The sequence below is a fragment of the Pelophylax lessonae genome (assembly GCF_965119305.1).
Source record: "Pelophylax lessonae genome assembly, chromosome: 6".
Classification (NCBI taxonomy): domain Eukaryota; kingdom Metazoa; phylum Chordata; class Amphibia; order Anura; family Ranidae; genus Pelophylax; species Pelophylax lessonae.
In genome coordinates, this window is record NC_138773.1 from 1,866,054 (window position 1) to 1,891,592 (window position 25,539).

A 25,539-nucleotide genomic window follows, 5' to 3' on the forward strand; every position below is an offset into this window, starting at 1 on the left:
ATCCCAGCAGTGCTTTATTACCACCGCTATATACTATTCCTTTATACTGGCTTCCAGTGGCGGCCCGTGCATTTACGACCCAGAAGAGGCGCCGATTGGCTGCCTTCTGGGGGCGTAACCTGGGCGCAGGAAAAATCGCTGAGCCACCCCCACCTTCATGATATCCTGGCTGTGATTGGTCCAGTCTCCAGCCTGGACTAATCATCATCCAGGACATCGCTGACTCGCAATGGGGGCGGTGCCGGTGCGTGCGTCAGTCACGCACCGTCACCGCCCGATCTCCTTCCCGCCGCCCGGACCGGAAGACAGATGACTAAAGAGGAGGACGTCCACGGCGCTGCTCGTCTTGGTTCCCGGAATCCCGCCGCCGTCAGAAGGTAAGTGATTGAAGCCGACCTGTGCCCTCACCTGTGCCATCACCTGGGCCATGCCTATGCCATCACCTGTGCCATCACCTGTGCCATGCCTATACCATCACCTGTGCCATGCCTATACCATCACCTGTGCCATACCTGTGCCATCACCTGTGCCATGCCTATACCATCACCTGTGCCATGCCTATACCATCACCTGTGCCATCACCGGCGCCATGCTTGTGCCATGCCTGTACCATCACCTGTGCCATGCCTGTACAATCACCTGTGCAATGCCTATACCATCACCTGTGCCATGCCTGTACCATGCCTATACCATCACCTGTGCCATGCCTGTGCCATGCCTATACCATCACCTGTACCATGCCTATACCATCACCTGTGCCATGCCTGTGCCATGCCTATACCATCACCTGTGCCATGCCTATACCATCGCCTGTGCCATGCCTATACCATCACCTGTGCCATGCCTATACCATCACCTGTGCCATGCCTATACCATCACCTGTGCCATGCCTATAACATCACTTGTGCCATGCCTGTACCATCTCCTGTGCCATCACCTGTGCCATGCCTGTGCCATGCCTATACCATCACCTGTGCCATGCCTATACCATCACCTGTACCATGCCTATACCATCACCTGTGCCATGCCTATACCATCACCTGTGCCATGCCTATACCATCACCTGTGCCATGCCTATACCATCACCTGTGCCATGCCTATACCATCACCTGTGCCATGCCTATACCATCACCTGTGCCATGCCTGTGCCATGCCTATACCATCACCTGTGCCATACCTGTGCCATCACCTGTGCCATGCCTATACCATCACCTGTGCCATGCCTATACCATCACCTGTGCCATCACCGGCGCCATGCTTGTGCCATGCCTGTACCATCACCTGTGCCATGCCTGTACAATCACCTTTGCCATGCCTATACCATCACCTGTGCCATGCCTGTACCATGCCTATACCATCACCTGTGCCATGCCTGTGCCATGCCTATACCATCACCTGTACCATGCCTATACCATCACCTGTGCCATGCCTGTGCCATGCCTATACCATCACCTGTGCCATGCCTATACCATCGCCTGTGCCATGCCTATACCATCACCTGTGCCATGCCTATACCATCACCTGTGCCATGCCTATACCATCACCTGTGCCATGCCTATAACATCACTTGTGCCATGCCTGTACCATCTCCTGTGCCATCACCTGTGCCATGCCTGTGCCATGCCTATACCATCACCTGTGCCATGCCTATACCATCACCTGTACCATGCCTATACCATCACCTGTGCCATGCCTATACCATCACCTGTGCCATGCCTATACCATCACCTGTGCCATGCCTATACCATCACCTGTGCCATGCCTGTGCCATGCCTGTGCCATGCCTATACCATCACCTGTACCATGCCTGTGCCATGCCTATACCATCACCTGTGCCATACCTGTACCATCTCCTGTGCCCTGCCTGTACAATCACCTGTGCCATGCCTGTACCATGACCTCAAATTCATGCAATTTTTTACCGCAAAGCAATACCTATTACATTTTTCTTTTTGCGCCCCCCCCCCCCCCCCAAAAAAAAATTTTGAGCACCAGCCGCCACTGCTGGCTTCCGAAATTTACAAATGCAGAAATTTAGGAATGTGATGAAGGGTTTAGTGCTAGAAAAACACTTTTTGAAAGATAAAAATTGCATTTTACATAGAACTATACAGATCAGACCAAAATGAGGGACAAATGAGGAGGAAAGGGGGACAGAAGGACTTTGTTCCAAATCCGGGACAGTTGAGAGCAATGTATAACGCTGAGGGTCAGGGAAAGGTACGCGTCTTTCCACCTTCCTCCTCCTTCCCTGTGGCCTCCTCAGCCTCCTCCTCAGTCTCCTCCTCCTCCTCATCCTCCTCCTCAGCCTCCTCCTCCTCCTCAGCCTCCTCCTCATCCTCAGCCTCCTCCTCATCCTCCTCCTCGCCTCCTCCTCCTCCTCATCCTCCTCCTCATTCTCCTCCTCCTCAGCCCCCTCCTCATCCTCCTCCTCAGCTTCCTCTTCCTCCTGAGCGTCCTCCTCCTCCTCAGCCTCCTCCTCATCCTCCTCCTCAGCCTCCTCCTCCTCAGCCTCCTCCTCCTCAGCCGCCTCCTCCTCAGCCTCATCCTCAGCCTCATCCTCCTCCTCAGCCTCCTCCTCCTCAGCCTCCTCCTCATCCTTAGCCTCCTCCTCAGCGTCCTCCTCATCCTCCTCCTCAGCCTCCTCCTCCTCCTCAGCCTCCTCCTCCTCAGCCTCCTCCTCCTCCTCAGCCTCCTCCTCAGTTTCCTCCTCCTCATCCTCCTCTTCAGCCTCCTCCTCAGCCTCCTCATCCTCCTCCTCATCCTCCTCCTCAGTGTCCTCCTCATCCTCCTCCTCAGCCTCCTCATCCTCCTCCTCAGCGTCCTCCTCATCCTCCTCCTCAGCCTCCTCCTCCTCAGCCTCCTCCTCATCCTCCTCCTCATCCTCCTCCTCATCCTCCTCCTCAGCCTCCTCCTCAGCCTCCTCCTGAGCCTCCTCCTCATCCTCCTCCTCAGCCTCCTCATCCTCCTCCTCCTCCTCAGCCGCCTCCTCCTCAGCTGCCTCCTCCTCAGCCTCATCCTCAGCCTTCCCCTCATCCTCCTCCTCATCTTCCTCCTCAGCCTCCTCCTCAGCCTCCTCCTCCTCATCCTCCTCAGCGTCCTCCTCCTCCGCGTCCTCCTCATCCTCCTCCTCAGCCTCCTCCTCATCCTCCTCCTCAGCGTCCTCCTCATCCTCCTCCTCCTCCTCAGCGTCCTCCTCATCCTCCTCCTCAGCATCCTCCTCATCCTCCTCCTCAGCCTCCTCCTCCTCATCCTCAGCCTTCTCCTCATCCTCCTCCTCATCCTCCTCCTCATCTTCCTCCTCAGCCTCCTCCTCCTCAGCCTCCTCCTCCTCAGCCGCCTCCTCCTCAGCCTCCTCCTCAGCCTCCTCCTCAGCCTCCTCCTCATCCTCAGCCTTCTCCTCATCCTCCTCCTCATCTTTCTCCTCATCCTCCTCCTCAGCCTCCTCCTCCTCAGCCTCCTCTTCAGCGTCCTCCTCATCCTCCTCCTCAGCCTCCTCCTCATACTCAGCCTCCTCCTCATCCTCACCCTCCTCCTCCTCACCCTCCTCCTCAGTCTCCTCCTCAGTCTCCTCCTCAGCCACCTCCTCAGCCTCCTCCTCAGCCTCATCCTCCTCAGCCTCCTCCTCAGCCTCGTTCTCAGCCTCCTCCTCAGTCTCCTCCTCAGTCTCCTCCTCAGCCTCCTCCTCAGTCTCCTCCTCCTCCTCAGCCTCCTCCTCAGTCTCCTCCTCAGCCACCTCTTCAGCCTCCTCCTCAGCCTCCTCAGCCTCCTCCTCCTCCTCAGCCTCCTCCTCCTCAGCCTCGTCCTCAGCCTCTTCCTCAGCCTCCTCCTCCTCAGCCTCGTCCTCAGCCTCCTCCTCAGCCTCGTCCTCAGCCGCCTCCTCCTCCTCCTCCTCAGCCTCCTCCTCACCCTCCTCCTCACCCTCCTCCTCCTCAGCCTCCTCCTCACCCTCCTCCTCAGTCTCCTCCTCAGCCACCTCCTCAGCCTCCTCCTCAGCCTCCTCCTCCTCAGCCTCATCCTCCTCCTCCTCAGCCTCGTTCTTAGCCTCCTCCTCAGTCTCCTCCTCAGTCTCCTCCTCAGCCACCTCCTCAGCCTCCTCCTCAGTCTCCTCCTCCTCCTCATCCTCCTCCTCAGCCTCCTCCTCAGTCTCCTCCTCAGCCACCTCTTCAGCCTCCTCCTCAGCCTCCTCCTCCTCAGCCTCGTCCTCTGCCTCCTCCTCAGCCTCGTCCTCAGCCTCCTCCTCATCCTCAGCCTCCTCCTCCTCACCCTCCTCCTCACCCTCCTCCTCAGCCTCCTCCTCAGTCTCCTCCTCAGCCACCTCCTCAGCCTCCTCCTCAGCCTCATCCTCCTCAGCCTCCTCCTCAGCCTCGTTCTCAGCCTCCTCCTCAGTCTCCTCCTCAGTCTCCTCCTCAGCCTCCTCCTCAGTCTCCTCCTCCTCCTCAGCCTCCTCCTCAGTCTCCTCCTCAGCCACCTCTTCAGCCTCCTCCTCAGCCTCCTCCTCCTCCTCAGCCTCGTCCTGAGCTTAGTAAATGAGGAAATGCTTCACTTTCCGAAGAGTATCCAATCACATGCAAAGATATTGGAAAAAACAGCATTTGTGCTTGCTCATGATTGGATGATAGAAGTCAGCAGAGCGTCTGCTCATTTATTAAGCTCTGGAGCAACTGCACTTGCAGAGTTCACAGTCTGTTTGCCTTTAGCATTGCTCCCAACTGTCCCGGATTTGGAGGGAGTGTCCCAGATTTGGAGGGACTGTCCAGTATTTGGAGGGACTGTCACGGATTGGAGGGACTGTCCTGGATTTGGAGGGACTGTGCTGGATTTGGAGGGACTGTCCTGGATTTGGAGGGAGGGTCCTGGATTTGGAGGGAGTGTCCTGCATTTGGAGGAACTGTTCTGGATCTGGAGGGACTGTCCCACATTTGGAGGGACTGTCCCGGATTTGGAGGGACTGTCTCGGATTTGGAGGGACTGTCCTTGATTTGGAGGGACTGTCCCGGATTTGGAGGGACTGTCCCGGATTTGGAGGGACTGTCCTTGATTTGGAGGGACTGTCCCGGATTTGGAGGGACTGTCCTTGATTTGGAGGGACTGTCCCGGATTTGGAGGGACTGTCCTTGATTTGGAAGTCCCTCTGTCCCTCTTTCCTCCTTATTTGTCCCTCAGTTTAGTCTGATCTATATAGTTGTATATAAAATGGATTATTTAGCTTTCCCAGTGATAAACCTTTCATATAGTTTTTGATTAAAAAGAAACATTCATGGGCGCAACCAATCATTTTTTTTGTATAATTCTCCTTTAAGGGGGTGTGGTAAGGGGTGTGTCCTATGCCTACATACTTTTGCTAATAGATAAGAAAGTTGTGAGGTTTTCTTTAGTAAATTCCCCCCCAAGTCTTTCCACTGATTGGACGGAAGAGTCAGCTGATCTCCTTTTATTATAGTGTGATATTTATATTTTCCCTTATGTTTAACCCTTTCTGGACCAGAAGATTTTACCCCCCTTCCTGACCAGGGCCCATTTTGCGATTGGGCACTGCGTGACTTTAACGGACAATTGCGCGGTCGTGCGACGCTGTACCTAAACGAATTTGACGTCCTTTTTTTCCCACAAACAGAGATTTCTTTTGGTGGTATTTGATCATCTGTGCGATTTTTATTTTTTGCGCTATAAACAAAGAGCGACAATTCTGAAAAAATAATAATATTTTTTCACATTTTAGGCCAATTTGTTTTCTGCTACATATTTTTGGTAAAAAAAAAAAAATTCACAATAAGTGTATTTTGATTGGTTTGCGCAAAAGTTATTGCGTTTACTAACTAAGGAAAAGATTTTTGTCATTTTTGTTGTTTTTTTTTTCACTAGTAATGGCGGCGATCTGCGATTTTTTTTGCGGGACTGCGACATTGCGGAATACAGATTGGACCCTTGACTGACATTTTTGACACTTTTGGGGGTACCAGTGACATTACTGCAGTAATCAGTGCTATACATATGCACTGTCACTGTAAAAATTACACTGGCTGGCAGGGAAGGGGTTAACACCAGGAGCAAGCAAATGTTTAAATGTGTTCCTAGGCAGTGCTTTCCAACTGTGTGGGGGATGAGCTTTCTGCATGAACACAGAGACCTGTGATCCTGTGTTCATCACTGACAGAACAGCGGACCGCCGTTCTGTCTCCATGAGGAGCAATCCCGGCCCCCAGACCAGCTGATTGGCTTCCTCTATGGTGAATGGGCGTGTACCTGTGCCCCCACTAGGGGCCCCAGGAAACGATGTACGTTGTTGCGCAGGACAGAGCAGATCTCCTGCAGTAAAACTGCGGTCTTTAGGTGGTTAATATTGTGATATTACCGGGTTTGTTTACATTATTTATGTTTGTCCTTTTTTTTATCTTTTATTTCGTGGGCGTGATCTATATACCTGAGGGGTGATCTATATACCTAAGGGGGGGTCTATATACCTGGGGGGTGATCTATATACCTGAGGGGGGGTCTATATACCTGAGGGGTGATCTATATACCTAAGGGGGGGTCTATATACCTGGGGGGTGATCTATATACCTGAGGGGGGGTCTATATACCTGGGGGGTGGTCTATATACCTGAGGGGGGGTCTATATACCTGGGGGGTGGACTATATACCTGAGGGGGGGTCTATATACCTGGGGGGTGGTCTATATACCTGGAGGTGGTCTATATACCTGGGGGAGGTCTATATACCTGGGGGTGGTCTATATACCTGAGGGGTGATCTATATACCTAAGGGGGGGTCTATATACCTGGGGGGTGGTCTATATACCTGAGGGGGGGGGGTCTATATACCTGGGGGTGGTCTATATACCTGAGGGGGGTCTATATACCTGGGGGGGTCTATATACCTGGGGGTGGTCTATATACCTGAGGGGGGTCTATATACCTGGGGGGTGGTCTATATACCTGAGGGGTGATCTATATACCTAAGGGGGGGTCTATATACCTGGGGGTGGTCTATATACCTGAGGGGGGGGGTCTATATACCTGGGGGTGGTCTATATACCTGAGGGGGGTCTATATACCTGGGGGGTCTATATACCTGAGGGGGGTCTATATACCTGGGGGGGTCTATATACCTGAGGGGGGGTCTATATACCTGGGGGGTGGTCTATATACCTGAGGGGGGTCTATATACCTGGGGGGGTCTATATACCTGGGGAGTGATCTATATACCTGAGGGTGGTCTATATACCTGGGGGGGTCTATATACCTCGGGGGTGATCTATATACCTGAGGGTGGTCTATATACCTGGGGGGGTCTATATACCTGGGGGGTGGTCTATACACCTGGGGGGTCTATATACCTGGGGGGTGGTCTATATACCTGGGGGGGTCTATATACCTGGGGGAGGTCTATACACCTGGGGGGGTCTATACACCTGGGGGGTGGTCTATATACCTGAGGGGGGGTCTATATACCTGAGGGGGGTCTATATACCTGGGGGAGGTCTATATACCTGGGGGGTGATCTATATACCTGAGGGTGGTCTATATACCTGGGGGGGTCTATATACCTGGGGGTGATCTATATACCTGAGGGTGGTCTATATACCTGGGGGGGGGGTCTATATACTTGGGGGGTGATCTATATACCTGAGGGTGGTCTATATACCTGGGGGGGTCTATATACCTGGGGGGTGATCTATATACCTGAGGGTGGTCTATATACCTGGGGGGTGATCTATATACCTGGGGGGGGTCTATATACCTGGGGGGGTCTATATACCTGGGGGGTGTCTATATACCTGGGTGGTCTATATACCTGGGGGGGGGGTCTATATACCTGGGGTGGTCTATATACCTGGGGGGTGGACTATATACCTGGGGGGTGGACTATATACCTGGGGGGTGCTCTTTATACTTGGGGGTGGTCTATATACCTGGGAGGGTGGACTATATACCTGTGGGGTGGACTATATACCTGGGGGGGTCTATTTACCTGGGGGGTGGTCTATATAGATGATCCTGAAAGGACAGGTGCTTTATTGGAGCCGGTCGGCTTTTCATATTCATGTATATTTTATATGTTTTTGATGTAAGTTCTACTTTCTTTATACCGGAATAAAGCAGTTTGGTATCACACCATGTGAGTGTTATCTCTTTTCAGGGACCCCTATGAGGGGGGTGGAGCCTCGCCCTCAGTGGCCAATCCTGACATCCATTGGGAATCTTGAGGAGGTTATGAAGCCGACCACCCTGACACCCGGAAGAAAGGCCCTGGCTGGGCATTGGCCGGAAGCGTGTTTGATCCTCTGTGATGGGGTCCAATCAGCATGCAGTCTATCCGGTGGGGGTTGCACTCGTTGGAAATCCCAACGCTGGAGGAAATCTTTTTCTACATTCGTTTCACCGATGTTTTGTTAATTATTTCTGTTTATCTACAAGGACTGATTATCTTTTATTTGGGACTATCACATTATAGGGACTATCATATTATAGGGACTATCACATTATTGGGACTATCACATTATAGGGACTATCACATTATTGGGACTATCACATTATTGGGACTATCACATTACTGGGACTATCACATTATGGGGACTATCACATTACTGGGACTATCACATTACGGGGACTATCACATTACGGGGACTATCACATTATAGGGACTATCACATTACTGGGACTATCACATTACGGGGACTATCACATTACGGGGACTATCACATTACAGGGACTATCACATTACGGGGACTATCACATTACTGGGACTATCACATTACGGGGACTATCACATTATAGGGACTATCACATTATGGGGACTATCACATTATAGGGACTATCACATTATAGGGACTATCACATTACTGGGACTATCACATTACTGGGACTATCACATTACGGGGACTATCACATTACGGGGACTATCACATTACGGGGACTATCACATTATGGGGACTATCACATTATAGGGACTATCATACACCACCTTGGAAGTTTTCGGGGGGGGGGGAGGGGGGAAGGGGGTTGGGGGTTGGGTTGCTGGAACTCTCTATTGGCTCCGGGGTGATTGTAGGCGGCGCAGTTTGCTGGCACCACAGTTGGAGAAGTGGGAGGAGTTCATAGTTCCTCCATGGTTTTCTGGGGAAGCTCCTGATTGGATGCCACTGCCCCATGTGACTCCAGCAGCCATCTTGGGTCAGGCAAAGCCTACTTAATCCCTTACTGGGCATTTCCACCCCCTTCCTGCCCAGACCAATTCTCAGCTTTCAGTACTCTCACACTTTGAATGACAATTATGCGGTCATACAACACTGTACACATGTGACATTTTTATGATTTGTTTTAGACAGATAAAGCTTTTTTTTATGTAGAATTTAATTATCCCGAGCCGCATCGGTCGTTACTGACGGAAAGCCGACCGTCGGCTGTAAACCACGGTAATGGGAAGGTGTCTCTAGCTAGAGTCATCACCCCGCAAAGTTTGCCGACGTAGTCCTACGTCACTTTGCGGTAAGTGGTAAAGATTGGTGAGGACCAAGGAAGGCTTCCTAAGTATAGGGGTGACTAGTGCAGGTTTTAGAGAGTTGGGGAGATGCCAGAAGAGAGATTGAAGATGTGGGTTGGAGAGTGAAGGATAGGATAGAGTCAGAGGGTGACAGTAGCATTTGAGAGAGAGTAGAGTCCAGGGGACAGGTGGACATTAAAAATAAGTTTAGCAACCTCATGTATGGTTGCACCGGTAGACCTGGAGTGATAAGTGGGGGAGATATCTGCACATCGGAGATCTCCTCACAAATTGTATCCATCTTATGTTTGAAGTAGTTGGAGATCTCCTGGGCAGTGAGGGAGTTGGTTGGTGGAGGTAGTGGAGGACGGAGAGGAGAGTTGGTGGGTGGAGGTAGTGGAGGACGGAGTGGAGAGTTGGTGGGTGGATGTAGTGGAGGACGGAGTGGAGAGTTGGTGGGTGGAGGTAGTGTAGGACGGAGTGGAGAGTTGGTTGGTGGATGTAGTGGAGGACGGAGTGGAGAGTTGGTGGGTGGAGGTAGTGTAGGACGGAGTGGAGAGTTGGTGGGTGGATGTAGTGGAGGACGGAGTGGAGAGTTGGTTGGTGGAGGTAGTGGAGGATGGAGTGGAGAGTTGGTTGGTGGAGGTAGTGGAGGATGGAGTGGAGAGTTGGTTGGTGGAGGTAGTGGAGGATGGAGTGGAGAGTTGGTTGGTGGAGGTAGTGGAGGATGGAGTGGAGAGTTGGTGGGTGGAGGTAGTGGAGGACAGAGTGGAGAGTTGGTTGGTGGAGGTAGTGGAGGACGGAGTGGAGAGTTGGTTGGTGGAGGTAGTGGAGGACGGAGTGGAGAGTTGGTTGGTGGAGGTAGTGGAGGACGGAGTGGAGAGTTGGTGGGTGGAGGTAGTGGAGGATGGAGTGGAGAGTTGGTGGGTGGAGGTAGTGGAGGACAGGGTGGAGAGTTGGTGGGTGGAGGTAGTGGAGGACAGAGTAGAGAGTTGGTTGGTGGAGGTAGTGTAGGACGGAGTGGAGAGTTGGTGGGTGGATGTAGTGGAGGACGGAGTGGAGAGTTGGTTGGTGGAGGTAGTGGAGGATGGAGTGGAGAGTTGGTGGGTGGAGGTAGTGGAGGATGGAGTGGAGAGTTGGTGGGTGGAGGTAGTGGAGGATGGAGTGGAGAGTTGGTTGGTGGAGGTAGTGGAGGATGGAGTGGAGAGTTGGTTGGTGGAGGTAGTGGAGGACGGAGTGGAGAGTTGGTTGGTGGAGGTAGTGGAGGATGGAGTGGAGAGTTGGTTGGTGGAGGTAGTGGAGGATGGAGTGGAGAGTTAGTTGGTGGAGGTAGTGGAGGACGGAGTGGAGAGTTGGTTGGTGGAGGTAGTGGAGGACGGAGTGGAGAGTTGGTTGGTGGAGGTAGTGGAGGACGGAGTGGAGAGTTGGTGGGTGGAGGTAGTGGAGGACGGAGTGGAGAGTTGGTGGGTGGAGGTAGTGGAGGACGGAGTGGAGAGTTGGTGGGTGGAGGTAGTGGAGGACGGAGTGGAGAGTTGGTGGGTGGAGGTAGTGGAGGACGGAGAGGAGAGTTGGTGGGTGGAGGTAGTGGAGGATGGAGTGGAGAGTTGGTTGGTGGAGGTAGTGGAGGACGGAGTGGAGAGTTGGTGGGTGGAGGTAGTGGAGGACGGAGAGGAGAGTTGGTGGGTGGAGGTAGTGGAGGACGGAGTGGAGAGTTGGTGGGTGGAGGTAGTGGAGGACGGAGAGGAGAGTTGGTGGGTGGAGGTAGTGGAGGACGGAGTGGAGAGTTGGTGGGTGGAGGTAGTGGAGGACGGAGTGGCGAGTTGGTGGGTGGAGGTAGTGGAGGACGGAGAGGAGAGTTGGTGGGTGGAGGTAGTGGAGGATGGAGTGGAGAGTTGGTTGGTGGAGGTAGTGGAGGACGGGGGGGAGAGTTGGTGGGTGGAGGACGGAGAGGAGAGTTGGTGGGTGGAGGTAGTGGAGGACGGAGAGGAGAGTTGGTGGGTGGAGGTAGTGGAGGACGGAGAGGAGAGTTGGTGGGTGGAGGTAGTGGAGGACGGAGTGGAGAGTTGGTGGGTGGAGGTAGTGGAGGACGGAGTGGCGAGTTGGTGGGTGGAGGTAGTGGAGGACGGAGAGGAGAGTTGGTGGGTGGAGGTAGTGGAGGATGGAGTGGAGAGTTGGTTGGTGGAGGTAGTGGAGGACGGGGGGGAGAGTTGGTGGGTGGAGGACGGAGAGGAGAGTTGGTGGGTGGAGGTAGTGGAGGACGGAGAGGAGAGTTGGTGGGTGGAGGTAGTGGAGGACGGAGAGGAGAGTTGGTGGGTGGAGGTAGTGGAGGACAGAGTGGAGAGTTGGTTGGTGGAGGTAGTGGAGGACGGAGAGGAGAGTTGGTGGGTGGAGGTAGTGGAGGACGGAGTGGAGAGTTGGTGGGTGGAGGTAGTCCAGGACGGAGAGTTGAAGATAGAGAGGAGTTGACGGGAATTGGATGAGAAGGTGGTAATGAGAGTGATAAAATAGGTTGGTTGGCAGTGAGGAGGCAGGAAGGAGAAGGTTGGAAGTAACGGGAGTGTTGGCATTACCAGGGAAGTTGGAAGTCGCTGAGAATGATTGTGAGGATTTCGGAAGAGAGAAAGTAGGGCAGCCAGACAGAGAAGTCATCAGGGAAAGTTCCCGGTCCAGGGGGTCAATAGATCACAGGGGGTCCATAGATCTCAGGGGGTCCATAGATCACAGGGGATCCATAGATCACAGGGGGTCCATAGATCACAGGGGGCCCATAGATCACAGGAGGTCCATAGATCACAGGGGGCCCATAGATCACAGGGGGTCCATAGATCACAGGGGATCCATAGATCACAGGGGGTCCATAGATCACAGGGGGATCCATAGATCACAGGGGGTCCATAGATCACAGGGGGCCCATAGATCACAGGGGATCCATAGATCACAGGGGGTCCACAGATCACAGGGGGTCCATAGATCACAGGGGGTCCATAGATCACAGGGGGTCCATAGATCTCAGGGGGTCCATAGATCACAGGGGGCCCATAGATCACAGGGGGTCCATAGATCACAGGGGGTCCATAGATCACAGGGGGCCCATAGATCACAGGGGATCCATAGATCACAGGGGGTCCATAGATCACAGGGGATCCATAGATCACAGGGGGTCCATAGATCACAGGGGATCCATAGATCACAGGGGGTCCACAGATCACAGGGGGTCCATAGATCACAGGGGGTCCATAGATCACAGGGGGCCCATAGATCACAGGAGGTCCATAGATCACAGGGGGCCCATAGATCACAGGGGGTCCATAGATCACAGGGATCCATAGATCACAGGGGGTCCATAGATCACAGGGGGATCCATAGATCACAGGGGGTCCATAGATCACAGGGGGCCCATAGATCACAGGGGATCCATAGATCACAGGGGGTCCACAGATCACAGGGGGTCCATAGATCACAGGGGGTCCATAGATCACAGGGGGTCCATAGATCTCAGGGGGTCCATAGATCACAGGGGGCCCATAGATCACAGGGGGTCCATAGATCACAGGGGGTCCATAGATCACAGGGGGCCCATAGATCACAGGGGATCCATAGATCACAGGGGGTCCATAGATCACAGGGGGCCCATAGATCACAGGAGGTCCATAGATCACAGGGGGTCCATAGATCACAGGGGGCCCATAGATCACAGGAGGTCCATAGATCACTGCGATTCTTGAGGAAGTTGGAAATAATAGATGTATTTGGTGAACTTGAAATGATGGGAGGGAGGTGGGTGAGGAACCTGGAAGTGGCTCGGTGGGGATACATATAATATATATATATATACTGTATACTAAAGTCTAACCACCCAGAACAGAAGACAATATTTTTATGTCACTTTAACATGCTGGGACATGTGGTCCTCCAGCAATGATTTCAGAGTAACACATGAGATACAATGTGCATCCCCTCCTCCTCCTCCTCCTCCTCCTCCTCCTCCTCCTCCTCCTCCTCCTCCGGCTCTCCAGGGAAGGTTTGCTCAGCTGTTCCTAGTTCTGGTGTCCCCTCACCTCCCCTCCACCACCTCATGTATGGAGGAGTCTGAAATAAGAACTGTCTGTGTTCCTAGTTCCGGTTACCCCCCTCCCCCCCCCCCCCCCAATGTATGGAGGAGCCTGAAATAAGAACTGTCCGTGTTCCTGGTTCTGGTCCCCCCCCCCCCCCAATGTATGGAGGAGCCTGAAATAAGAACTGTCTGTGTTCCTAGTTCCGGTTACCCCCCCCCCCCCCAATGTATATTGAGGAGCCTGAAATAAGAACTGTCCATGTTCCTGATTTTGGACCCCCCCCCCCCATGTATGGAGGAGCCTGAAATAAGAACTGTCCGTGTTCCTGGTTCTGGTCCCCCCCCCCCAATGTATGGAGGAGCCTGAAATAAGAACTGTCTGTGTTCCTAGTTCCGGTTACCCCCCCTCCCCCCCCCCCAATGTATGGAGGAGCCTGAAATAAGAACTGTCCATGTTCCTGGTTCTGGTCCCCCCCCCCCCCAATGTATGGAGGAGCCTGAAATAAGAACTGTCCATGTTCCTGGTTCTGGTCCCCCCCCCCCCCCCCAATGTATGGAGGAGCCTGAAATAAGAACTGTCCATGTTCCTGGTTCTGGTTCCCCCCCCCCCCCCAATGTATGGAGGAGCCTGAAATAAGAACTGTCCATGTTCCTGGTTCTGGTCCCCCTCCCCCCCCCCCCCCCCAATGTATGGAGGAGCCTGAAATAAGAACTGTCTATGTTGCTGGTTCATATATGGAGGAGTCGGAAACAAGGACTGTTTGTGTTCTGAACCCTACAGCTAGACAATACACTCTTCCTTATGAATACTACAGGGAGCAGAATAGCCAATCAGATCCCGGCACATTCCGAGCAGGATCATAGCATTCCCAATAATAATAAAGACATGCCAAGAAGGACCATGGAAGTCCCGGGTGGAACAATCAGTTTTACATTTTGGACAGAAACATCTAAGGTGTCTCCAGGACAGGAAGTGAGGAGCAATCTTCCCAATGGGGACACAGACAGCAATGGAAACCCATCAGAGGTGGTCATCCTTCGCCGCCACCACCCAGAACTGTTTTTTTTGGAGATCCACAATAATTTTTCAGTTTATTGATGGGGATAGAGGGGGAATATAAAGAGATCCATCTCTTGCTCCATGTGGTTTGGTGATCATTAGAGATTGAACAAAGCTCACAGCGGAGGCGGGAGATCCCGGGTGGACAAGGCTTCCCTTTCTCTTCTCTATAGAGGACATGTTGGGACTTGTAGAGCCTTATAGCTGTGCTATGACACTCAGTGTGAGGACAAAGTACAGCAGTATCGCCATCTGCAGGTGACACTGAGTATTACACAGTCCACGTCTAATAATAGTGGCCGAGTGCTTCTACAGTACAGAAACCCTTCAGGCAGGAGCCATTTATGTCAACACGCACCTGTCCTGAGATGTCCTGAGATATCTTGGATCTGCCCTCCTTCCAGTCCTGGTTCTGCCCCCCCTTCCAGTCCTGGGATATCCTGGTTCTGCCCTTCTTTTAGTCCTGGGTCTCACTTCCTTCCAGTCCTGGTTTTGCTATGCTTTCAGCCCTGGTTCTACCCTCTTCCCAGTCCTGGGATGCCCTGGTTGGGTCCCTTTTCCAGTCTCAAGATTTCATTGTTCCACTCCCAGAAGATCCTGATGTTCTCCTTCCAGTCCCGAAATGTCCTGGTTCTGCTCTCTTTCCAGTCCCAGAATGTACTGTCTCCACTGTACTTTCCTTTCAGTCCCAGGATGCCCTGGCTCTACCCTCTTCCCAGTGCTGGCATGCCCTGGTTGGGTCCTCATTCCAGTTTCAAGATGTCCTGGTTCTGTGCTCCTCCAAGTCCCAGGATGCCCTGGTTCTGCCCTCCTTCCAGTCCTGGAATGCCCTGGTTCTGCCCCCCTTCCACTTCTGGTACAACCTGGTTTGGCTCTCCCTTAGTAACAGAATGTCTTGGTTCCACCATCCTTCCAGTCCCAGAACATCCAGATTCTGCTCTCCTTCCAGTCCTGAGATGTCCTGGTTCTGCCCTTCTTCTAGACCTGGGTCTGCCCTCCTTTTAGTTCCAGGAAGTTCTAACTCTGCCCAAGTTCCAGTTCTGGAATGACCTGGTTCTGCTCTCCCTGGAGCACCAGAATGTCTTGATTCCACAATCCTTCCAATCCGAAAAAATCCTAATTCCACTCTCCTTCCAGTCTAAAGATGTCTTGGTTCTGCCCTCTTTCCAGTCCCAGCATATCCTAGTTCTGCTTTCTATCCAGTCCCGAGATGTCCTGGTTCTGCCGTTTTTCAGACCTAGGATGTCCTAGTTCTGCACTCCTTCCAGTCCTGGGATGTCCTGATCCCGCCCAACGTCCGCTCCTGGGACGACCTGGTTCTGCTTTCCCTCCAGCCACAGAATGTCTTGGTTCCACCATCCCTCCAGTCTAAGAAGATCCTGAGTATGCTCTCCTTCCAGTCCTGAGATGTCGTGGTTAGTGATAGAAGAACATCGGCTGGGTCGGTTTGCGAACGTCAGCCGCAAATTTTCTCAAAAGTCCGCGAACCGCGAGTTTGCGGCGGGCCCCATTGACTTTAATGGGAGGCGAACTTTAAAAACCTTTAGGTCATATTTGCAGCCACAAAAGACGTACTAGCTGTGCACAAATAGTCCCAGCACATGGACAATGTCATAACAGAAGTATTGCAATTGGAAAAGTTGCCCTAATTTTTTTTTTTTTTTGTACAGCAAAAAATATATATATTTTTTTCCTAAATCAACCAGAACTGACAGCAGCCGGTAAATACATGTCTAATACATATAGGGTCCAATCACACATCTGTAAAATGGGTCCGCATCCATTCCACAATTTGGCGGAACGTTTACAGACCCATTGATTTTCATTTCCAGTCTGAAAATTAGGCATTCACAGGATACAGAAGTAAGTGTCGGCCATTCCAGGCCCCAAAAATTAGCCCACATGGGTTTACCTGACAGCAAAGAACGTTGTATTCTGTGGCTGAAGGTACATTAGGCATTCACAGTATCCAGAAGTAAGTGTCGGCCATTCCAGGCCCCAAAAATTAGCCCACATGCGCTTACCTGACAGCTAAGAACTCACTATTTGGTGGCCGAAGGTACATTAGGCATTCACAGGATACAGAAGTAAGTGTCGGCCACTATAGGCCCCAAAAATTAGCCCACATGGGTTTACCTGACAGCAAAAAACATAGTATTTGGTGGCTTGAGGTACATTAGGCATTCACAGGATACAGAAGTAAGTGTCTGTCAGTTAAGCCCCCAAAAATTAGCCCACATGGGTTTACCTAACAGCTAAGAACGTAGTATTTGATGGCTGGAGGTACATTAGGCATTCACAGGATACAGAAGTAAGTGTCGGCCTGTATAGGCCCCAAAAATTAGGCATTCAATGGACATGAAATGCCTTTTATGCAGCTGTATTTAGCGAAGACAAGGACCATGAATTGTTGTGGGTGGATGGCGGTCTGGCAGATATTTGTGGCCTGGCATGAGGAATTTCAATGAAACGTGGTCTACTGGTCACATGTGTTGAATTCCTCAGAGATCCATGCCTCATTCATTTTTATAAATGTGAGGTAGTCTACACTGTCATGAGCTAGGCGAGTGCGCTAATTGGTCACGATCCCCCCTGATGCACTGAACGTCCTTTCGGACAGGACACTGGATGGGGGGCAAGCCAACAGTTCCATTGCAAATTGTGCAAGCTCTGGCCAGAGGTCAAGCCTGCCCACCCAGTAGTCCAGGGGTTCATCACTCCTCAGAGCGTCCACATCGGCCGTTATCCCGATGTAGTCGGAAATCTGTCGGATAACCTTTTTTTACGCTCCAACATTTGAGCCACAGAAGCCTGTCTTTTTCCAGAACAACGTGACGACGGCATCATGGAAGGTGGAGCGGAGGACAAATGTGAGGAGACAGGAGAAGGAGAAGGGGAGGAGAAGAGGCTGGACGGTGAGAGCATGGAGTGTGGCTTTGTGGGTTCTGACGGTTTTGCTCCCACTGGGCTTGGTGATGGGAGTTCAGGTGCCTTCTTAAGGCGGTTGTCCCTAGGTGAGTGTTGGGCTTACCATGACTTATGCGTTGACTGCAAAGGCTGCAGATGGCAACACTGGTGTCAGCAACGGACACATTAATAAAAGCCCACACTGCGGAGCCATGTGCTGGCGTCCTGGGAGCGCCAGATGTGACTGTACATGGTTGATGGCTCGCTCCTGATACATTTGCAGTCTGGTTTCTACCTCTTCTGCAATGCAAGTTCCACCTGCCTCTCCTCCCTATCTGCCGGTCCGTCAGTCCGCCAGTTCTACAAATAATTGGCCAGTAACTGTTGTCACTGTGTGTAGCAGAGTTAACACAGCAAAAGAGGCCAAATTTTTGCAGGACTAAAATACAATCTTAGAAAATTATACTGTTAAATAACACCTCACTTCAATATGTGGTATTTGGGGGCCATTGGTTTAGCACACCAGTTCAAAAAATTGGCCAGTGAGTTTGGCGCTGAGTGTACCAGACTTCCCTCAGCAAACGAGGCAATATTGTTGCATGACCCAAATACACTTGTAAAAGTTTACTCAGATAACACCCCGCTTCAATATGTGGTATTGGGGGGCCACAGGTTTATTACACCAGTTCTACAAATAATTGGTGAGCCCCTGCTCCACCCACACCTGTCCCTGCCCTACCCACACCTGTCCCTGCTCCACCCACACCTGTACCTGCTCCACCCACACCTGTCCCTGCTCCACCCTGACCTTTTCCAGCTCCACCCACACCTGCCCCTGCTCCACCTACACCTATCCCTGCTCCACCCACACCTGCCCCTGTTCCACCCACACCTGTCCCTGCTCCACCCACACCTGTCCCTGTCCTACCCACACCTGTCCCTGCTCCACCCACACCTGTCCCTGTTCCACCCACACCTGTCCCTGCCCTACCCACACCTGTCCCTGCTCCACCCACACTTGTCCCTGCTCCACCCACACCTGTACCTGCTCCACCCACACCTGTCCCTGCTCCACCCAAACCTGTCCCTGCTCCATCCATACCTTTCAACCCACACCTAGCCCTGCTCTACCCAAACATATACCTCCTCCACCCTGACATGTCCCTGCTCCACCCGACCTGTCCCTGCTCCACCCACACCTATCCCTGCTCCACCCACACCTGTACCTGCTCCACCCACACCTTTCCCTGCTCCATCCACACCTGTTAACCCACACATAACCCTGCTCCACCCACACTTGTCCCTGCTCCACCCACACCTGTACCTGCTCCACCCACACCTGTCCCTGCTCCACCCAAACCTGTCCCTGCTCCATCCATACCTTTCAACCCACACCTAGCCCTGCTCTACCCAAACATATACCTCCTCCACCCTGACATGTCCCTGCTCCACCCGACCTGTCCCTGCTCCACCCACACCTATCCCTGCTCCACCCACACCTGTACCTGCTCCACCCACACCTTTCCCTGCTCCATCCACACCTGTTAACCCACACATAACCCTGCTCCACCCACACTTGTCCCTGCTCCGCCCACACCTGTACCTGCTCCACCCTGACCTGTCCCTGCTCCACCCACAGCTATCCCTGCTCCACCCTGACCTGTCCCTGCTCCACCCACATCTATCCCTGCTCCACCCTGACCTGTCCCTACTCCACCCTGACCTGTCCCTGCTCCACCCACACCTGTCCCTGCTACACCCACACCTGTCCCTGCTCCACCCACACCTGTCCCTGCTCCACCCTGACCTGTCCCTGCTCCACCCACACCTATCCCTGCTCCACCCTGACCTGTCCCTGCTCCACCCACACCTGTCCCTGCTCCACCCTGACCTGTCCCTGCTCCACCCACACCTATCCCTGCTCCACCCTGACCTGTCCCTGCTCCACCCTCACCTGTCCCTGCCCCACCCACACCTGTCCCTGCTCCACCCACATCTATCCCTGCTCCACCCACACCTGTCCCTGCTCCACCCACACCTATCCCTGCTCCACCCACACCTGTCCCTGCTCCACCCACACCTGTCCCTGCTCCACCCACACCTGTTCCTGCTCTACCCTGACCTTTCCCTGCTCCACCCACACCTGTCCCTGCTCCACCCACATATTGGGGTGCAGGGAGGTGTACATGGGAAGGGGTATATATTTGGGGGCTGGGAAGGGGTATATGGGGGAATATATTGGGGTGTGGAAAGGGTTATATCAAGGAAAGAGTATATATTGGGGTGCAGAAAGAGGTATATGGGGGAGGGGTATATATTGGGGTGCAGGGAGGTGTATATGGGGGAGGGGTATATATTGAGGTGCAGGGAGGGGTATATGTTTGGGTGCAGGGAGGTGCTTATAGTAGGAGGGGTATATATTAGGGTGCAGGGAGGAGTATATGGGGGAGGGGTATATATTGGGGTGCAGGGAGGGGTATATGTTTGGGTGCAGGGAGGTGTTTATAGTAGGAGGGGTATATATTAGGGTGCAGGGAGGAGTATATGGGGGAGGGGTATATATTGGGGTGCAGGGAGGGGTATATGGGGGATATATATTGGGGTATATGGGGAAGGGGTATATACAGTATCTCACAATAGTAAGTACACCCCTCACATCTTTTCATGTGAGAACACTGAAGAAATGGTGATGAGAGGGGGTGGGGTTGTGCATTAATAGGGATGTCAGCCTGGATGCATGAAGTAAACAGTGTGCCCCATCCTGATGACAATCATGGGATAATGGATCGGAAATATGGATTTTATAGGCACAAAGGTAAAAAATATCACATTTTATTAATATATAAAAATAACGAGAGAAGACATCAAACATTTTTTGGCATAGACAGTAAAGGAGAATCATAAACTCCAATAGCAATAATGATCAGATGACCAGATCCCCCCCGGGGGGGGGGGGGGTAGTGATAAGGTTACCAGAAGCCCCTTGGGGGATGTCAGCATGGCTGTAGTGCTATATGGTGGTGATAGGAGTGTCGGCTTGACATGTTTCGTGGAGCCGCTTCTTCAGGAGCAAAACTCCCACTAAGAATATCAAAGGACATTGAATCAATATTCACAAAACATAACAGAAGAGTAATAATACCAATAACAGAGCTGAGTAGTATTGCACAAAAATAATGCAGCATAATTAAATAAGTAATAAACAACTGGTAATATAGGCTAGAGGGAAGGGAATTGGGATATGGGGGTTACATAACAGGACAGATTCCACTCAGAACAGGCCTCACCATGGTCCACCAAAGAAGTTGAGTGCCGTGCTCAGCGTCATATCCAGAGGTTGTCTTTGGGAAATAGACGTATGAGTGCTGCCAGCATTGCTGCAGAGGGTGAAGGGGTGGGGGAGGGGTCAGCCTGTCAGTGCTCAGACCATACGCCGCACACTGTATTAAATTGGTCTGCATGGCTGTCATCCCAGAAGGAAGCCTCTTCTAAAGATGATGGACAAGAAAGCCCACAAACAGTTTGCTGAAGACAAGCAGACTAAGGACATGGATTACTGGAACCATCTCCTGTGCTCTGATGAGACCAAGATAAACTTATTTGGTGTCAGATGGTGTCAGGCGTGTGTGGGGCAACCAGGTGAGGAGTACAAAGACAAGTGTGTATTCCTACAGTCAGGCATGGTGGTGGGAGTGTCATGGTCTGGGGCTGCATGAGTGCTGCCGGCACTGGGGAGCTACAGATCATTGAGGGATCCATGAATGCCAACATGTACTGTGACATACTGAAGCAGAGCATGATCCCCTCCCTTCAGAGACTGGGGGGCAGGGCAATATTCCAACATAACGACCCCAAACACCTCCAAGATGACCACTGCCTTGCTAAAGAAGCTGAGGGTAAAGGTGATGGACTGGCCAAGCATGTCTCCAGACCTAAACCCTATTGAGCATCTGTGGGGATACTCAAACAGAAGGTGGAGGAGCGCAAGGTCTCTAACATCCACCAGCTCTGTGATGTCATCATGGGGGAGGGGAAGAGGACTCCGGTGGCAACCTGTGAAGCTCTGGTGAACTCCATGCCCAAGAGGGTTAAGGCAGTGCTGGAAAATAATGGTGGCCACACAAAATATTGACACTTTGGACCCAATTGGGAAATTGTCACTTGGGGATGTACTGACATTTGTTGCCAGAGGTTTAGACATTAATGGCTGTGTGTTGAGGTATTTTGAGGGGACAGTAAATTTACACTGTTATACAAGCTGTACACTCACTACTTTACATTGTAGCAAAGTCACATTTCTTCAGTGTTGTCACATGAAAAGATAGAATAAAATATTTAGAAAAATGTGAGGGGTGTACTTACTTTTATATAGTAGGTAAGGTTGAATAAAGAGAATAGTCCATCCAGTTCTTCCTGTGTAGGTGTGTGTCAGTGACGATTATCATTTCCCATATCCTTGTATGTTGTATACTTTAAGATGCACATCAAAGAGAGTCTTTTAAAAATATGAATACTCCCTGCTGATACCACCGATTGTGGAAGGGAGTTCCACATCCTTACCGCCCTGACAGTGAAAACCCTCCTTTGTAATTTAAGGCTACAATGCTTCCCCTCCAATCTCATTGTGTGGCCCCCGTGTCCTCCTACTCTCCCTGAGACTGAATAGTTTCCTCCCTACGCTGGGATCACCATTGAGGTATTTGTATATCGCTGTCATATCTCCTCTCATCGTCTCATTGTCCCCCCATTGTTTTATTCAGGTCTTTCTGTTAGATTTCCATATCCTGATGTGAAGGTATTGCCCGGCTTATTGTTGTGTCATCCTCAATTACTGAGATTGAGCGATTTATCCCATCCTCTATCATTTATTAATAAATTACACAGAATTGGTCCCAAGACAGAACCTTAAGGGAACCCACTTACCACTCCAGACCGTTCTGAGTACACGCCATTTATCACCACCCTTTGGACGCACCCTGTAACCAGTTTTCTATCCAAGAACAAATCTTATGCTCCATGCTTGCAGATCTCAGCTTGTAGATTAATCATTTATGGGGAACTGTATCACAGACATCCCATCCTGCAAAAACTGCCCCCCTCCTTCCCCCACTTGGGTGGGGGAAGTGATTTGAAGTGGTCATGGTGGTAGGAGTCAGAAACACTGCACATGCTGGGATATTTACAATTAGGTGCTGGGGGCTAGTTGCATCCCTAGCACATGTGACTTCCTGTTGGCTGGTACTGCTGGCTGGTACATCTGGTGGGTACCGCTGGCTGGTACTGCTGGGGGGTACTGCTGGCTGCTACTGCTGGTGGGTACCACTGGTGGGTACTGTTGGTGGGAACTGCTGGCTGGTGCTGCTGGTGGGTACTGCTGGTGGGTACTGTTTGTGGTACTGCTGGCAGTTACTGCTGGCGGGTAATGCTGGCTGGTACTGCTGGTGGGTACTGCTGGCGGGTACTGTTGGTGAGTATTGCTGGCGGGTAATGCTGATGGGAACTGCTGGCGGGTACTGATGGCAGGTACTGTTGGCGGGTACTGATGGTGGGTGCTGCTGGTGGGTACTGCTGGTGCTGTTATTGCTTGCGGGTACTGTTGGTGGGTACTGCTGATGGGTAATGCTGGTGGGTACTGCTGGTGTGCTTATTGCTGGCAGGTACTGCTGGTGGGTAATGCTGGCTGAAGCTGCTGGCTGGTACTGCTGGTGGGAACTTCTGATGGGTACTGCTGGTGGGTACTGCTGGCTGGTTCTGCTGGTGGGTACTGCTGGTGGGTAATGCTGGCTGGCTGGTACTGTTGGCAGGCACTGCTGGTGGGGAACTGATGGTGGGTAATGATGGTGGGTAATGCTGGTGGGTACTGCTGACTGGTACTGCTGGTGCGGTTATTGCTGGCGGGTACTTCTGGTTGATACTGTTGGTGGGTAATGCTGGTGGGTACTGCTGGCGGGTACTGCTGGTGCGGTTATTGCTGGCGGGTACAGCTGGCAGGTACTGCTGGCGGGCACTGCTGGTGAGTACTGCTGGTGGGAACTGCTGGTGGGTACTGTTGGCGGGAACTGCTGGTGGGTAATGCTGGCTGCCCCTTCCTGTTGGCTGGTACTGCTGGCTGGTACATCTGGTGGGTACCGCTGGCTGGTACTGCTGGGGGGTACTGTTGGCGGGTACTGCTGGCTGCTACTGCTGGTGGGTACCACTGGTGGGTACTGTTGGTGGGAACTGCTGGCTGGTGCTGCTGGTGGGTACTGCTGGTGGGTACTGTTTGTGGTACTGCTGGCAGTTACTGCTGGTGGGTAATGCTGGCTGGTACTGCTGGTGGGTACTGCTGGCGGGTACTGTTGGTGAGTATTGCTGGCGGGTAAGGCTGATGGGAACTGCTGGTGGGTACTGATGGCAGGTACTGTTGGCGGGTACTGATGGTGGGTGCTGCTGGTGGGTACTGCTGGTGCTGTTATTGCCTTCGGGTACTGTTGGTGGGTACTGCTTATGGGTAATGCTGGTGGGTACTGCTGGTGTGCTTATTGCTGGCAGGTACTGCTGGTGGGTAATGCTGGCTGAAGCTGCTGGCTGGTACTGCTGGTGGGAGCTGCAGGTGGGAACTTCTGATGGGTACTGCTGGTGGGTACTGCTGGCTGGTTCTGCTTGTGGGTACTGCTGGTGGGTAATGCTGGCTGGCTGGTACTGTTGGCAGGCACTGCTGGTGGGGAACTGCTGGTGGGAACTGCTGGTGGGTAATGATGGTGGGTAATGCTGGTGGGTACTGCTGACTGGTACTGCTGGTGCGGTTATTGCTGGCGGGTATTTCTGGTTGATACTGTTGGTGGGTAATGCTGGTGGGTACTGCTGGCGGGTACTGCTGGTGCGGTTATTGCTGGCGGGTACAGCTGGCAGGTACTGCTGGCGGGCACTGCTGGTGAGTAATGCTGGCTGGTACTGCTGGCGGGCACTGCTGTGGGGAACTGCTGGTTGGTACTGCTGGTGGGAACTGCTGGTGGGTAATGCTGGCTGGAATGCTGGCGGTCACTGCTAGTGGGAACTGCTGGTGGCTACTGCTGGCTGGTACTGCTGCCAGGTACTGATGGCTGGTACTGCTGGTGGGTACTGGTGGTTGGTACTGCTGGTGGGTACTGCTGGCAGGTACAGTTGGTGGGTACTGTTGGTGGGTACTGCTGGCAGGTAATGCTGGTGGGAACCGCTGGTGCGGTTATTGCTGGTGGGTACTGCTGGTGGGTACTGCTGATGGGTTCTGCTGGTGGGTACTGCTTGCGGGTAATACTGGTGGGTATTTCTGGTGGGCAATGCTGGTGGGTACTGCTGGTGCAGTTTTTGCTAGCAGGTACTGCTGGTGGTTATTGCTGGCGTGTAATGTTCGTGCGGTTATTGCAAGCGGATACTGCTTGTGGGTACTGCTGGCGGGTAATGCTGGTGGGTACTGTTGGTGGGAACTACTGGTGGGAACTGCTGGTGGGTAATGATGGTGGGTAATGCTGGTGGGTACTGCTGACTGGTACTGCTGGTGCGGTTATTGCTGGCGGGTACTTCTGGTTGATACTGTTGGTGGGTAATGCTGGTGGGTACTGCTGGCGGGTACTGCTGGTGCGGTTATTGCTGGCGGGTACAGCTGGCAGGTACTGCTGGCGGGCACTGCTGGTGAGTAATGCTGGCTGGTACTGCTAGCGGGCACTGCTGGTTGGTACTGCTGGTGGGTAATGCTGGCTGGAATTCTGGCGGTCACTGCTAGTGGGAACTGCTGGTGGCTACTGCTGGCTGGTACTGCTGCCAGGTACTGATGGCTGGTACTGCTGGTGGGTACTGCTGGCTGGTACTGCTGGTGGGTACTGCTGGCAGGTACAGTTGGTGGGTACTGTTGGTGGGTACTGCTGGCAGGTAATGCTGGTGGGAACCGCTGGTGCGGTTATTGCTGGTGGGTACTGCAGGTGGGTACTGCTGATGTGTTCTGCTGGTGGGTACTGCTTGCGGGTAATACTGGTGGGTATTTCTGGTGGGCAATGCTGGTGGGTACTGCTGGTGC